Source organism: Corvus brachyrhynchos, unplaced genomic scaffold, assembly GCF_000691975.1.
Source record: "Corvus brachyrhynchos isolate BGI_N302 unplaced genomic scaffold, ASM69197v1 scaffold56, whole genome shotgun sequence".
Lineage (NCBI taxonomy): Eukaryota > Metazoa > Chordata > Aves > Passeriformes > Corvidae > Corvus > Corvus brachyrhynchos.
Genome location: NW_008238664.1, coordinates 9,412,444 through 9,427,272, shown reverse-complemented (window position 1 = coordinate 9,427,272; position 14,829 = coordinate 9,412,444).

The window sequence follows — 14,829 nt, the reverse complement described above, 5'->3', positions numbered from 1 at the left end:
TTGGATGGTTCTGTAAATATAGTAAAGATCACTATCTCGTTTAGGTATGTAGTTTGTTGAGTAGATGATAAATGAGCCAGGAGACTGATCAAAACAAAGCCGTGACAGAGAAACTGTTGGAGATTTTCTTGAGTTTTTAGTGAACATTACATCTGAACCTAAGTATCTCTTCAATTTCCCTAGGGTCAGAGAAAGAGAATCAAAGGAGAATGGGACTCCAAATCTCCTGAGAAATGAGGTGAAAAGGGCATCAATGAAACCAATTTCAAAATCAAATTGCTATAGGTTTTAGGGATACTGATAACCTGCTAATACTCCAACAATAAAAAAGCAGATAAACAGCACCACCTGTTCCTGTCTTGTCTTTTTCATCAAGTTAAGAGGTGTCCTGATTTCACCGGATATTTAAAATGCTTAGACATTCAGTGACAAAAGGAGAAACAATGATTTCAGTGACAATCATGGTGGCAAACAGTCAAGTGAGACAAGGCTTTGGCAGGAAAAAAGTAATTTGCAGGACACACAGCTGGTTTTATTTCTTAATGTTCCCAAACCTTTTTAGGTTCATAAACATTACCATCCCTCCAGGTTAATATGGCTGTGACAATCTACTTTTCTATTGTCTCAGTAGCATTCATAACAGAGTCAGTTTAAAAGATCAAATTAAATGATGCCACCAAAGATGTCAGTTAATGCTTTCACCCTTCACTCTGGAGCTGTGATGGATGACGGACCACCTTCTAGATTGCAGATGAATCAGACCCTGCTCTGCTGGCTGATTTGGCTTATCCTCAGATGGAAGTTAAATCTGTAATACACCTTCTTCCTTTTGCTGTGCTGCCTTAGGGCTGTCTGTTTCAGGAATACTAAAATAATCACAGCTGCAGTGTAGCTCCACATCTTTCGGTTTAGCTCCAGCCTCTTTGGCACATGGTCTGTGTGACCTTGGTTATTCACTTAATCTCTCCATGTATTATTCTTTTCTTTCTCTTTTGTGTGTTTTGATTTTATAGTCTCCAGGGCAGAAAAGCCTGTTGCTTATCACAGCATGAGGGTATCTGGCTACTATTGTAATGCAAAATAAATTATGAAGTGAACTTATTAATACTAAAAAACTTATACTGGTAGAAATTTAGCATTTAATAACTCTTCCCTGTTTAAAAATGTTTTCTCTATCTAGTTTTCATAGCAGTTGAAGGCAAAAGGGCATAGAATTGAAGCTGTAGTGGAAGGGAAGCAGTGACAGATGCTGGGTTTTCCAGTAGGCCAGAGCGTTTGGTTGTAACTGTGCAGTTGTAAGATTGAGCCTAAAATTTTTACCACCTAGCCTAACATTTAAGCAGTATCTGTCTCAGCTACTTGCATGAAGTTACAGTGTGGTCATAAAACAGTCAAATGCTGCCTGCGGGTTCACCTCCCATCCTGGCAGAGCAGCAGCTCCATAGGTCATTGCCACCTCCTCAGCTTTCAGCAAAAGTTGCTCTCTTCTTCCAGACACCTTTCCCTGAACTTCTGTCAGGATTTGACCCTGGTTATATATCTGACTGGTTGCTTTTTGTATTTCCCTGAGTCCATTTTCACAGCATCTGGAAGAAATCTGAAAACATACTTTTTTATGGGGCACACTCTTGGATGGGGTTAGTGGAGAGCATCACTATGTTTGGAGTTTTGCTGGGTGCACTTTTCAGTGCCTTAATTTTCCCCTCATGTCCCTGCTATTTTCCCTCATTTCCCTATAGTACAATACAATATACTGTTTTGCAATTATTGACAAACAAATGGGATAGACTTGAATAAAATACCGATCTCAGTATTTGAGGGAATAAATGTGCAGGCAAGTGACATTTCCTGGGGCTCTGGTGCAGTAAAAAAATGTGGGAAATGTTGCTTCTCAGATCTAGTGGTGTTTGCAGCCTGTAACCTAAGTACCATATGAGCAGAGGCAGGAGGAATATTAGCAGGGATAAAGCAGTGTTGGCCAGGACTTCCGTGGGCACTGAGATGCGCACTGAAAATAATGCATCCTCTTAAGCTGACCTCCTAAAAACATTTTTATTCTTTGATTAATGCATCTAGAAAATCTTAACTCTTAACAACTTTGTGCTGCCAGTACCTGCTGGCCTGTCAATGCACTCACATGCATGACTGAGGAGTCAATTGTCTGCTTTGCAACCGTAGTTCAGCTACATCTTTTTAAGAGTTAGCCACAGTTGTTTCTTGGGGGCTTTTATGCAGGTTGTTTTTTCTTTTAATGTGCTTTCTGCAATGCAGTTGTGTCTCGCTGGCAGGCAGAAGTGTCTGTAAGCTACTTTTTTTCCCTGTTTTCAAGTATTCATTCTGCATCTGCCATCTCTGCAACAGGGACTGTCCAATTTGCAAGTGGGCACTGTTCCATCTGAACAGACGGGGAGGAGTGGAGACAGACAAAAGATCATATGGAGTTGTCATCTAAAAAGTGTGGTGGTGAACTTGATCAAGTGGCATGGATTTTTCCTTATTAAAGTTTTGGGTTTTGCTTTGGTTTTGTTTTTTCTGTTGGCTTTTATTTTATAAAATTTAGAAAACCCTTCATAAACTCTATTACAGGGCAGCCATTAACACAATTGACGGTAATGCTGCTCCCTGAGTGAATGTAGGGTTTGTAAACTGAGTTTGACCTCTCCTCTCAGGCTGTGATTTCTTGTTCAAGGGATTAAAACAAACAAACAAACAAAAAAGCCCCTATTTTCTGTATTTTGTTTCTGTGCCTGCGTCTAAAGTGTATTCAGAAGAATTCTTTTCAGTGGTCATGGCATAAAGTCTTACACAACAAGATGAAGAACTGGTGTCTAACTCTGTAACTCTTCGAAGTGAAGAAAAGCTTCCAATTTTTTAAGCTAGTTATACAGCTGGTTAGACAGGAGTCTAACAGGTAATTTGAAAATCAACCTCTGCCTCTGCTTATGTTATTGCAATGTAATCTGGGCACAAGGCTCAGAAAGATATTTTATCTGAAGTGGATTTTTTTCCTTTGTTTTACAGTATTTGTTCTGAGCTTTTCCAAAACCCTTTTTGTTTTCAGTTGCATGGTGTTAAGTGTCATAGGGTACAGAAGATTTAAAAAAATAACCTAACTTCTACTTCTTGCCTTTTTCATTTCCTTGTTTTTCAATCCTAGCCAGTTCCATCTGCTCTTTCCTTTGCCCTTGACTAAGCAAGCACAATTTAATCAGATTTATTGGGAGATAGGAAAGCAGAAACTGAGAAACAGATAAGAGAAGCAATTCAGCATGTTACAAGTTACTAGTGCATCTCACAGCCAATGCGAGCACATTCTGGGGGCCTTTTTTACCTTCATGTAGTCCTGTGGGTCATTTTAAATTGTTGAGTCAAGTAATGTTTTGGGTGGACCAATTAAATTATTTTTCTTCTCTCTTCCCCCCCGCCCCCCCCCCTTTCCAGAGCTTTTTTGGGAAAAGCTGTTTGTTTGGTTCTTAACAGCCTACAAAACCTCCATTTTGGTAGGTTGTAGTGACTTTTACTTGTGTGTTTCTGAATAGAATTTACATTCCTAACAAAAATGTATTAGAGCCTGTTTCATTCCTGTGTTGTCTGAATTTGAAAATCCTATACCGGTTGTCACTGTATCAGACAATTTTTAGATGTAATATATGTGGTTTTATTATTTTTAACACTGCTCAACTTTTATTCATAGTGGTTGCTGGCAAAAAATTACCTCTCAGGGTAGAAGAGAATTTATCCCCATGTGAAATCCTGTCTTGGTAAGATGAATAGTAGATTGTGTTGCTGACTTTTTAAAACTCCAGACCTTGGTGCATACCACGTCAGGAGCAAGGCTCATTTACTATATCCCAAAATGACTTTTCTTAAAATCAGACTTCAGCTTTTTATTTTACCTGGTTACTTTAGAACCCATTATTAAAAAACAAACAGAAAGCCAAACAAAACCCAACCCAGGTTTCAATACAAGTCCCTTCCTTCCTGCTAAAGTTTATTAACTAGGTGGATTTTAACACCCTGAACTACTCAAGTGTTGCCTCATTTTGTGTTTCAATTGGGGTATATTTTAAAGTTCCAGATCTGTGTCTCTTTATTTTATTTTTTTAATGAAAATTTCAGTTCTTCAAAAATCTAAGTAATTTTTTTTAGCTCTTCTACAGGGGAAAAAAATGAAAATGTAACTTGAATGCACCTTGCAGGCTTAGAAACCTGACCTGCAAATAAAATCAACCTGAAGCTTTTTAGGAAATCTGACAGAGTGGAATCCATACTCTGTTGAAATCAAATCTGCCATCTACTTCTCTAAGTCTTCATCTCAGATGTTTAAGGTGAATTTATGACTCCTGGAGGTCATGTATTTGTGTGTGGTTTTAGAATGCCCGGAGATGATATATCCGTGGTGTCTTTAAAAGTTTCCTTCACATATTCAGCTGTCTGAAAAAAGAATTTGCCCTTCATAATGGAATGTAGAAAAATATGATAACTGGAAATATGGACCCTTAAATTCTCCACACTGGTCTCATTTTATATTGCTTTTGGGTAGCTGTTGCAAAAGGTGGTGGAATACTTTCTCTTTCACAGAGACTCTTTTGACTGGGAAAAGGCTTTTTGGCTGGATGATCTGGCTACTTTGCTGAGCTCCTCAACATTTTATTTTAATTTCTTAAACCAGCCTTGCAATTGTCATCTGTAATGTTTACTGTCTGTGTTTTGACATTTGGGGCACTAGTGATTCCGTGGCTTTTGAACAGCTGGTGTCAAAACTGATGTACAGGACCCAATAATGGAGATTTGAAATCTTGGCATTACACCGCACACCAAGCATAACTGATTTAAGATTTACACTGTCTCATTCGTCTCAGCTGCTGCATCCCTCTCCATCAAAAGGCACGTAAGCAATAAACTTCAAGGAATATGTGTTTTTGTTATATGTATCCTGGTGCATTTTTCTTCCTCCATCTTTACACCAGTTCCACCCACCTATTTTCCAGTTGCTTCAGATTATAATGATTTCAAAAATCCATTTTATTTCTTTGAATTGACTAGGGAACATGCAAAATGTGGCAGCTGTAATGGGGAGTTTACAGAGTTTCTTGTGTATTGCAGTCAACAAGGGAACAAAACAATTTCGTTTTCAACTTGCATGATAAAACACACAGCTCTGTGGTAGTATCTCCAGGCAATTCACAGTATACATCTAGTAACGCAGTCTCATTTGTTAGAAATATGTGAGCTGTGTCTGTTGCTACATAGAAATATCAGTAATTTCATGTATATATAACTATATAAATAAAAAATATCCAGGAAGTCACTGAAGTTAAAAGATACCTTCTGTGTAGCTCTTATTCCGGAAAGAAGTTTGTCAGAGAAGTTATTTTCATAACCTTGCTGATACACAGCCCTGGAAGTCCTGCCCACTGAAGAGACATTTTAATATGTAGTGTTAATACAAGCCTAAGAAATGAGGTTTTGTTTCCCACCCGCTGAAAACAAGAACTGTCTCCTTCCAGCCCAGCAGTGACAAAGGAGGAAGACAGATCCTCATGCCTTGGGAATGACGCAGATACTGTCATTCTGGGAGCTCTAGCATTGTCGTTCATGGCAGGGAACGTGCTTGGACTGGGTCAAGAAGCTGCAGTGAAGTCTGTGGCCTTACAGGTATGAAAGGGAGGCCTTACAGACCCCTTTCTTGCTCCACATTTTCCGTAACAAGCTGTGTGCAGGGCAATAGTAATAATACACTGCATTTGTACATAATGCACAGAAGGCAGGAATTCACTCACAGTATTTTGCTCTCAGTGATGCTTTCAGAAGAACAGTGGATGATTTTGTGCAAGAAGCCAGCTGTTTGTATGTGTTGACAACTATTTGTAAGCTGGAGCAGGGAGGGAGCAGCAAGTAGTTTCTGCCCAGCCTTGTCTCTAGCGCAAAGCTATTGCTGTCCTGCAGTTCACAGCAATTCTGGGTGGGTGTTCAGTGACAAATTTGCATTCACGTGGAAGAAATAGACCTGAATTCCACCTGTTTCCACTCTGAATGTTACAAGCTGAGTTAACATTCAGGAGTACATTATGGATCCCAGTTTAATACTCTTTGGGGCTGTTTATTAAGCAGCACACACTGCGGAAAGGTACTTTGGTTACCAAATGCCTGGTAGTTACTTCAGCAAAACGTGGAACAGTGGACTCAATGTGGACAGGTAATGTTTCAGCTAGGGGTTTGGATGGGACTTTGCAGTCTTGGTAGAGGAAGGGAGAAGAGATTTGATGCCCTGTTGAAAGCATGAGAAAGAATAGGAAGGAGGAAGAGAAACAGGAAGAGAAGCAAGAGAAATAACTCCAGTAAGGAAGTTTCAGTTTTTGATGATATTGATGTGTGTGGTAACTTCCTCCATTTGTTTTGGATGGGCAAACATTTAATTGTCACTGCCTAAGGAAAGACAGGAGGGGTCTTTGGAGGCATTGAAATTCAGTTATGTAAATACGCTGTTTTTTTCTTATTCTCCCTTTCTTTAGGGGAAAGAGACCACCAGGTAACAGGATGTTTAGGTGCAACACTGTGCAGTTTCTTTTTTGTATGTAGGCCCTTAGCTGCTTTAAGCTGCTGTTAGATGAAAGGGCACTGCCCAGGGATATATGGGTATTCTTCTTACATTTATAAGGGGGCATTGCATGGGATCATTGGGAAGTGGGCAGGGGTGAAAAATAGAATATAAATTCAGGACAAAGAGAAAAGTACAAGAAAATAAAGGGTAGCCCAGGGGAAAACCTATTGTATATTCATAAAATGAAAGAAGCATTGATGACCTTCACAGAAGACAGTAATTTAGAAGATGGTCAGTCAGATGGTGCCTAAATTATTAAAGAATTGTGAATACACTGGCATACTAATACCATGGAATTAAGCTACCATTACTGCAATTTGAGCAGAATTAACAAAATGGAAGTACCCTGAGAACTATCAAAGGAATACAAGGTGATTTGTTTTGCAGCTGATATGTAGTGCTGATTGTAGTTCACTAGCTGATTTTTGTTGCCTGGTACCCCAAAAGCAGAATAGGAGGGGCAAGTACCCATCCCTTCACTCTTTTAACAGGTTTAGAGGAAGTGCCATGAAGCTGAATCAGAGGATGTTTAGGTTAGATATCTGGAAAAAAAATTTTTCACCCAGAGCACTGGAACAGGCTCCCCAGGGAAATGGTCACAGAACCAGCCTGACAGAGTTCAAGAAGCAATTGGACAGCACACTCAGGCACATGGTGGGAATCTTGGGGTGTCCTGTGCAGGACGAGGAGTTGGAATCAATGGTCCTTCCAACTCAGCATATTCTATAATTCTATAATCTGATAATGCTGTGGATTGGGGACAGTGTTCCTTAGGCTTTCCCTTTCTCACCCTGGTGTTTAGCGCACTAAGGTAAAGAAGTACTCTTCATCCTCTAACTTTTTTGTTGAAGTTTTGGGGCCCATTAGAGGCTTGAAAGCAGGATGGTGGGGTGGAGATTGGTGGTGAACAACATACAGAAAAGTAAGATGACCTGTACCGGATGCTGCCTACAGAGTTCCCAGACTGAACTGTGTCTCTAGAAGCAGTGGGCAAAGTGTTTATTTATTTAAATAGAAACAGGATCTGAATTCTATGCACTTTTAGTGGCTTACAGATAGTTTTGTTAATATTTTTAAAATATTTATTTATTCTGGCTAATAACAGCAGCTTTAACAATACAACTTCTAAGTTCCAATCTGTGCAATAAAAAGTACCCAGAGGTTATTTAGTACTACTTATAAGTAAAACTCTTATGTTTCATCTTTTTAATCAGAGTTTGACACGTAATGGTAATACCTTTGAAAATGTACCTGTTCCACAAACAGTAAGAAGTAATTGTAAAAGCAATTTCAGATTTTAGTTGTTCCCATTCTCACAATTTATGGCCTGAGAAGGCAATTGGCCTGTAGGAAGCTGAATACCCTTTAAGTCTAGCCAGGTTTCTCCTGCATATAACTTTTTTTTTTTTTTAAGGCATGCCTATTGGCCAGGGTTTTATTTCCTTGACTGCTTCTTTCTAGGTAATGGAAAGAATGGTATCATTTTTCTGTTTTCCAAGGATAGTGTAAGCAGCATGAGCCTAGATGTAAAACATTTTTGGATTTAAGTAGAGATTGTCTTTTTGTGAAGTCTGTGAGAAGCAGATTGTTTTCCAATGAAATGAAGTAGCCTATCATTGCCCACCTAACTATTCTGCAATGTTCGCTTTTCAGGATATACAAAAGCAATAAAACTGGTGCAGTTTTCACTTTTTCTCCAGGGCAGATCCCATTCCCTAATTCCTATTTCTCTTTCCAAGGTGTGTTCATTGTTGCCATTTGCTCCTTTGGTTCATACTGCTGCATAATGCAGTGCGAGCCCAATCTTAAACCTGGACTCAGAATAGGAAAGGAGGAAAAGCTACTATGTGTAGCTGCCTTCATTGTCTTTCTCAGGCAGCTGAGGTTTCTCATTCTTCATTTTACACTCCTGGTTGCTGATTTTGAAAGAAAGGAGATATAGTTCTCTCTAAAAGAAGAGATTTTTCTTAAAGAAAAAAAATTAAAACTCACAACAATCCAAATTCTGGTGCCCAAACTGAATGGCAGATATGAAAATACTATTATTAGTTTTGTGATGAATTTCAGAAATCTTAGAACCTTTACAAATGTCTTCACTAGCATATTTGACCATTTTGACCCTCTAGTTTGGCATGAGGAAGGCTTTGCTGCTTCCAGCTGGACTCTGTGCCTGACTGGGGAGTAGCTTCAAGCAGGCTTGTTGTTTCCTTGCTTACTGGAGAAGTGAGACTGACAAAATTGCCTTGAAGCTGAGCTAGCTGATTTTGGATTAAAGGGCCAAATGAACACTCAAAAAGCTGATTTCAGGTCTTCCAAAGGGAGCAGTGGCCAGTAGCATTGCATGGCTGTTATGCCCAGTGCTGGCTGATGCCACAGCAAAGGTGCACTGGGAAGGTGTCTGGGCTGAGCCCTGGCACCCCCACCTGAGGTGAGACTATACCTGTAGGATGCTCCAACAAATGCCAGCCAGGAGTGAAAACTGTAGATCACCTAGACAGATTGTCAAAATTTTTCTACTACCCTGGTCTTCCATCCTTGGCACCATTGCTTGGATAGTAGTGGTTTGAAAGGTCATGCCTTAAAACAGGTTAAAGGAAACAGTGGAGGAGGCAGCAGTTGCCATAAGGGGCAAATTTAGGCCTGAGCCAGAGGGAATAAATGGATGTCTGTGGTGAATCAGACAGCTTCAACTAGACACCTGAAGTAGTATTGTTGATATTCAGCCTATCTTCTGCCAGTATAATACAACATCCCTGCAAAGGTTAATCAATTTGAATGTTAATATCATTCTTATTTTCCAACCATTATCTTTCAAATGTATGGTGTGCACTTGTCATCTTCCAGGATTAACAACATGACAAGTTTGAACTTTTAAAAGCAAGACACTTTTTGGTTATTGGAGAGCAGAAAAAGGTCACAACGCTTTGTACAAAACAGAACCATGTACACTTCCAGGCCCATAATTTGCCTGCTCTTCTCAATAATTTATAAAGCATGGAGAATGAAAGCCAATTTGGTAAGAAGAGGGACTTCTCTGCTTATGTGTACAGTGGAGGAATTATTGTACAGGATAAAAGGAATTATCTGTGTAGGTTGACTCTTGCAGCCTTGTTTTGGTTGGCACAATACAGCAATTTCATTTGTTTCCTGAGCATGAAACATACTGGGCCCAATTCACCATTCTGCCTGATTCTCTCTAGAAGTTATTTCTTGGTTGCAAATAATAGTAACAGAGAAATGAGAAAATGTATTGGCATCAGTGTTCCCTTGATCAGTGTAAGGCAAAGGAAAACTCAAGTATTTACTTTCTGCTGTGGCTGCTATTGTCCTGGGGGACTGCTGAAACTTTAAATCAGAGTCCTAATTGGCACTCGGATAGCCATGAAATACCAGAAGCTTCAAAAAGAGCTTAAGAGAGTAGCTGCTGCCTTTTCCCTGCTCCATCCTTTGCTATCCACAGCACACACATCACAAGGATTTGGGAGGCAGAGTTATCGGCATTAAATCTTGCTGTGTGACTAGCTCAGGCTTTGTAAGACTAGGCACCCCTGAGCAAGGAGCTGACATAGAAGTCATAAACCTGCAGCAAATTACACTGTGCAAGTAAGTGACTGGAAATGTGACGTGATTTGCCTCAACTCACCCACTGTGTTTTTTCTGCTCTTCAGGTAAGCCTGCAATGCTTTTAGGAGTTGTGTTGTCATTTACATCTTTTTAAAATCAAGATAGCTTGCAAAAGTCAATGTATTCATGTGCCCATAGCCTAAGTAGTCAGGAAGGGTGGGATAGGAACTGAAGGGATGAATGAATGAATGCCACTTGCGGTAGACTGGAGGCAGAGACACTTCCTGCTTGGCTGACACAGTTGTGCATCCCTGGTTTGGAATTTGCCAGTTCAGAGCAACTTGGTTGTCTAATGGCTCCCTCCACTGCTCCCTCACCTCTGATATGTAATTTGAATTTATTAACCTGGCACCAAAACCTGCTTTTATCAGAAAGCCCCCTTTACAGTTGTAGTAATCAGGGTAGTTAGTACTCGGGGTAGTAGTGATCACAAAGCATTAATAGAAAGTCTTGGTGATCTGCACAGTGCTGGTCCCAGTGCTTTTGAATCCATTCCTGCAGTGTGGAGGTATGATGAAGTACAAACAAGCACAGCTGGAGCTGATAGTCTATTGTAGCCTAGCTGGATCATTGGAAACCAGGGAATTTTTTTAGTTTCTCCAGTTTAGGACTGCTATTCAGCTATTGAAAGCTGTTCTTGGTGATGATGTGTACACCATGATGGAGAGACAGCACAGCTGGAGTAGATGTTCTCTCTGCTTTCTGCTGGCAAAATGGAGGAAAGAGGGGAAACCACTCTAAATCTAATTCAAAGGCAATGAAAGTTGTTCTAAATTCACTTGAAACAGATGAACCTTTACTTTCAATAGAAAACAAGTTTTCCTTGTGCAGTGGCAGGGTGGGTCTACTCCACAAAGAGGATCATTGAAGGCCCGGATATTTTGAGCAATAATTTGCTGGGTTTTAAAGAATCCTTTGAGACTTAAAACCCAAAGATAACTCCAGAGCTGATGCCCTCAGGCACTCAGGCTACCACATATCAATTAGGTACGCTGAGAGGACATCAGAGAAACTTTTCTTGTTTTGTTCTCTTTCAGCTGATGCAATGTTAAGTCAGGCATGAATACTGAAAGGTGCCAGAACCCCCCTGTTGGTACCAGATGAGGTTTTCTTCTGTGCTTTGCAAAGAGAAGTGGGTACACCAAGTCCTGAACCACCTTTGCTCTAAACCTCCTATCCCAGTAGTCCCAAGAAGGGCTTCCTTGAGGACAGAAGACCCAGAATTTTAAAAGGAAGCCATTAAACTTGGTAAGAGACACCAGAAAATTTATAAGGGAGAAGTCAATACCATTTGTACAACTTTTGAGTCTGGACTGAAGCTCCATTGTCTGGAGTAGGTTGTTAGAGGTTTTGAGTAATTTTTTTTCAGTTTCATAAGTAACTATCGCTATTTATTGATCCTGATTGTTAAAGAGTTATGTCACAGAAATGGCATTATACAGGGAGTATGGGATTTTGGTTACTGAGGAGCAAAGAGTACAGCTTTATAAGATCATTCCCCTTCCTGCATGGGAGTGGGCATTTAGGCACTCACAGGCTCTGTACCCCCAGAAATCCATCACTCCACTGGGCTGAGACTGGTGCTGAGAGATCCCTGTGGTTGTGCTCACGTGACCACCACCTCAATCTGCAAGCTCATCAACTTTCTCTCTGAACACTTCCCCTTATCCCCTTCTGCCACAAAAGTGTGTGTGTGTGTATAAGTATACAGAAATAATATTGTCAAGCATAAAGATAAAATAATTAATTATAGCCATAGTGCAAAACAGTGGTGGGAACTACTTCCTAACCCTCATTTAGTTAATTCTTTGTGAATTCTCACATATCCATATTGTAGAAATTCTCTGATAAAGGACTTTAAGTTCTGTTCCTGAGGGTTTTTTTTAATTACACTTGACTAATTTTGTGTGCAATATTTTCAGCCTCCATCAAATGTAATGGGTTGTTCCTTTGCTTTTCAGCTGTGGAAGTGCAGCCTATAGCCAGAGTTAGGCTCAGTTTTTCCAGGTAATACCAGTTTTACGAGTAAAATACAGTGGCACCTGGGCCACCTCACTGACTATCCAGAGTTTGCTCATGTGTGACAGGCTGGAATTTAGCTAGCAATTCAGATGGCAAGGTAGTGTGATGTGGAGAAAACTGTCCATCCATCCATCCATCCATCCATCCATCCCTCCCTCTGTCTGTATGTATGTCTCTTTCAATATTGTAAATTTGAAAAGTAACAAGTTTTTTAATTGGTGTAAGTAGAAAGTGCCTATTTCACATAGTCTTTTCCTGGAGGAGAGCTGCTTTTTAATGCCAGGCTCCTTGTTAGAGGAACTTGATAGGTCTAATCAGTGTCATGTCTGGGAGGGAGTATAATTAAAACATGATAATTAATTTATTTATGTATTTTCTTTTATATACAGAGTAACATTATACAGGATTATACAGGAGTATACAGGAGTAACTTATTTTTACTTCCAATTTTTTTACTGGAAACTTAGAAGCCACATTGAACAGCTGGAATGAAGAGCAACTTTCAATTATTCGGTAACTTGATTTCACCAAGGAAAATGGATACCTTCTTTCCTAATAGTACAGTGCATTTGAAAGAAGTAATAACATGACAAATACTGATTTTTGTCAAATAAAAGAAATTGCACCTGATAGCATTGCAATCACAAAAGAGCTGTATTATGTTATTAAAAAACTAAAGTTTATACTCATGAATATCTTCATTTACTGGAAACTTAGTTAAATACTTAGTGTTTGATGGCGCAGGCTGTTGTTTTCTGCTTTGTTAGAAGCTATATTTTGCAGGCAATTTAACTTTTGATATTGCTCTAATTTTAATACCTCCAAATGTTGCTGGCAGGGTTCTTTACCTTGAATAAAGGCTATTATTATTAAAAAAAAATCCCAATTCTGCCAATGAGAATGAGATAGTAATTTCTCCTGGGAGACTAATTTAGATAACTTCTCAGGTATGCTTTTTTAAGCAAGAGTTGCATGAGAAACATGAAAAATGTTATCACTTACCGGAAATGCAAATGTGGCATTTGTTCACCCTAATATGAATGCCTCTGCACCAGGCAACAACACCAGAAATGCCAATTAGGATGCAATCCTGGTTCCAAAAATTCACCCTTTCTTTTCAGCTAATATGACATTTATGTGTCGCATCTTTTTTCCTTTCAAAGCGTGGCTGTGTTTCGACCTACTTGCACAGAAATGCCAGTAGTGCTTGAATTTTATTTTAACTAAAAACCTGTTATTGTGCCAGGCATCAATACAGAATGGTTATGCATGTAATGTGTTTTATTATGGCTAGAATTTAAAGACCAGTGCCATATAGGTCAATCACTGTTACGAATGACAGCAGTTGTTATCTGCTAGTGAGGACAGCAGTGTAATAATAATGTTTATTGCACATCATTTTTCAATGATTTTATGCTATCATTTAGGAGATGAATGAAATGGCTCTCTAGCTGACATGAATGTAAATAAATTAAGCATTAAGAACCAGAGAGTTCTAATCATCTTTCTTTAAGATTGCACTAAATGGTTGCAATCAGTGAAATAGATGAGAGATTGCATTAAATTGCTCTTCCAGATACTATATCATGCCAGCTCAAACAAGGTTCACATGCATTACAAAACAGCTCAGGTTGAAGGAGCAGCTGGAATGCCTCATAGGCATGCATTAGCTGAGCGTAATGCATTGGATGTGTACCTCTGCTTACAGTCTTTTATATTAACATACATGGAGTGACAAAGAGAAACCCAAACAAATAGACAAGGGAAAACCTGTCCTGTTTTGTTCCAGGGATTTGCTCTCATTATAGATTTATATTAATATATGCCATGGTTTAGAGGATTATGCAGGAGCATTGGTTGCAGTATTTTCTCAGCTCTTTCATTCAGCCTCTGCTGGTTTTTTTTTTCAGGATGTTATTGGAAATTCACAGGGCAAAAAGATGACAGGTTGGAGAATGAAGGGAGGTTTGTTACTGTTATGAGGAGAAAATACAGGCACTGTCTTGTGGCTAGCAGATAGGCAGTATCTGAGAAGCTGTCAACAGGACACATTAAAGCTGGGTTTTCAGGAGCTGACCTCTTATTCTGCCAGTACAAATCCACAAATTAAATTGTGTGAGCAGTTAGGTCACAGAGAGGTAGAGACTTCTGTGTTCATCTGACCTAAGGCAGGCGCACCAAAGTGAACCTGGAATAGGAAGGGTCTCGGGGTCAGCGAAGACAGATTGGAAATTTGTCTCCTTATATCTTTAAATAGCAGCACAGTGAGGACAATTAAAAATGTGATTGTTCAGGTCCTCTGCTGCCAACAGTAGGAGCAGCATCCCTTTTCATTTAAGGGTAACATGGCCCAAAGTCATCTCATTACTGATAGTACTCTAGTCCTGGCTGTGTGGCATTGCCTTGGCAGGATGCTTCAAGCACCACTCCAGCAGTTGCTCTGGAGCCAGCTAAAGCCGAAGCCCTCAGCACAAGGCTGTGCTGGGAGGCGAGGGAGATTGTAACACTTCCCAGCTTCTGGGTTCATGTTCTGTTGATCTGTTGTCCTATTAAGAATTAGAAATTTCCATTATTTCTAG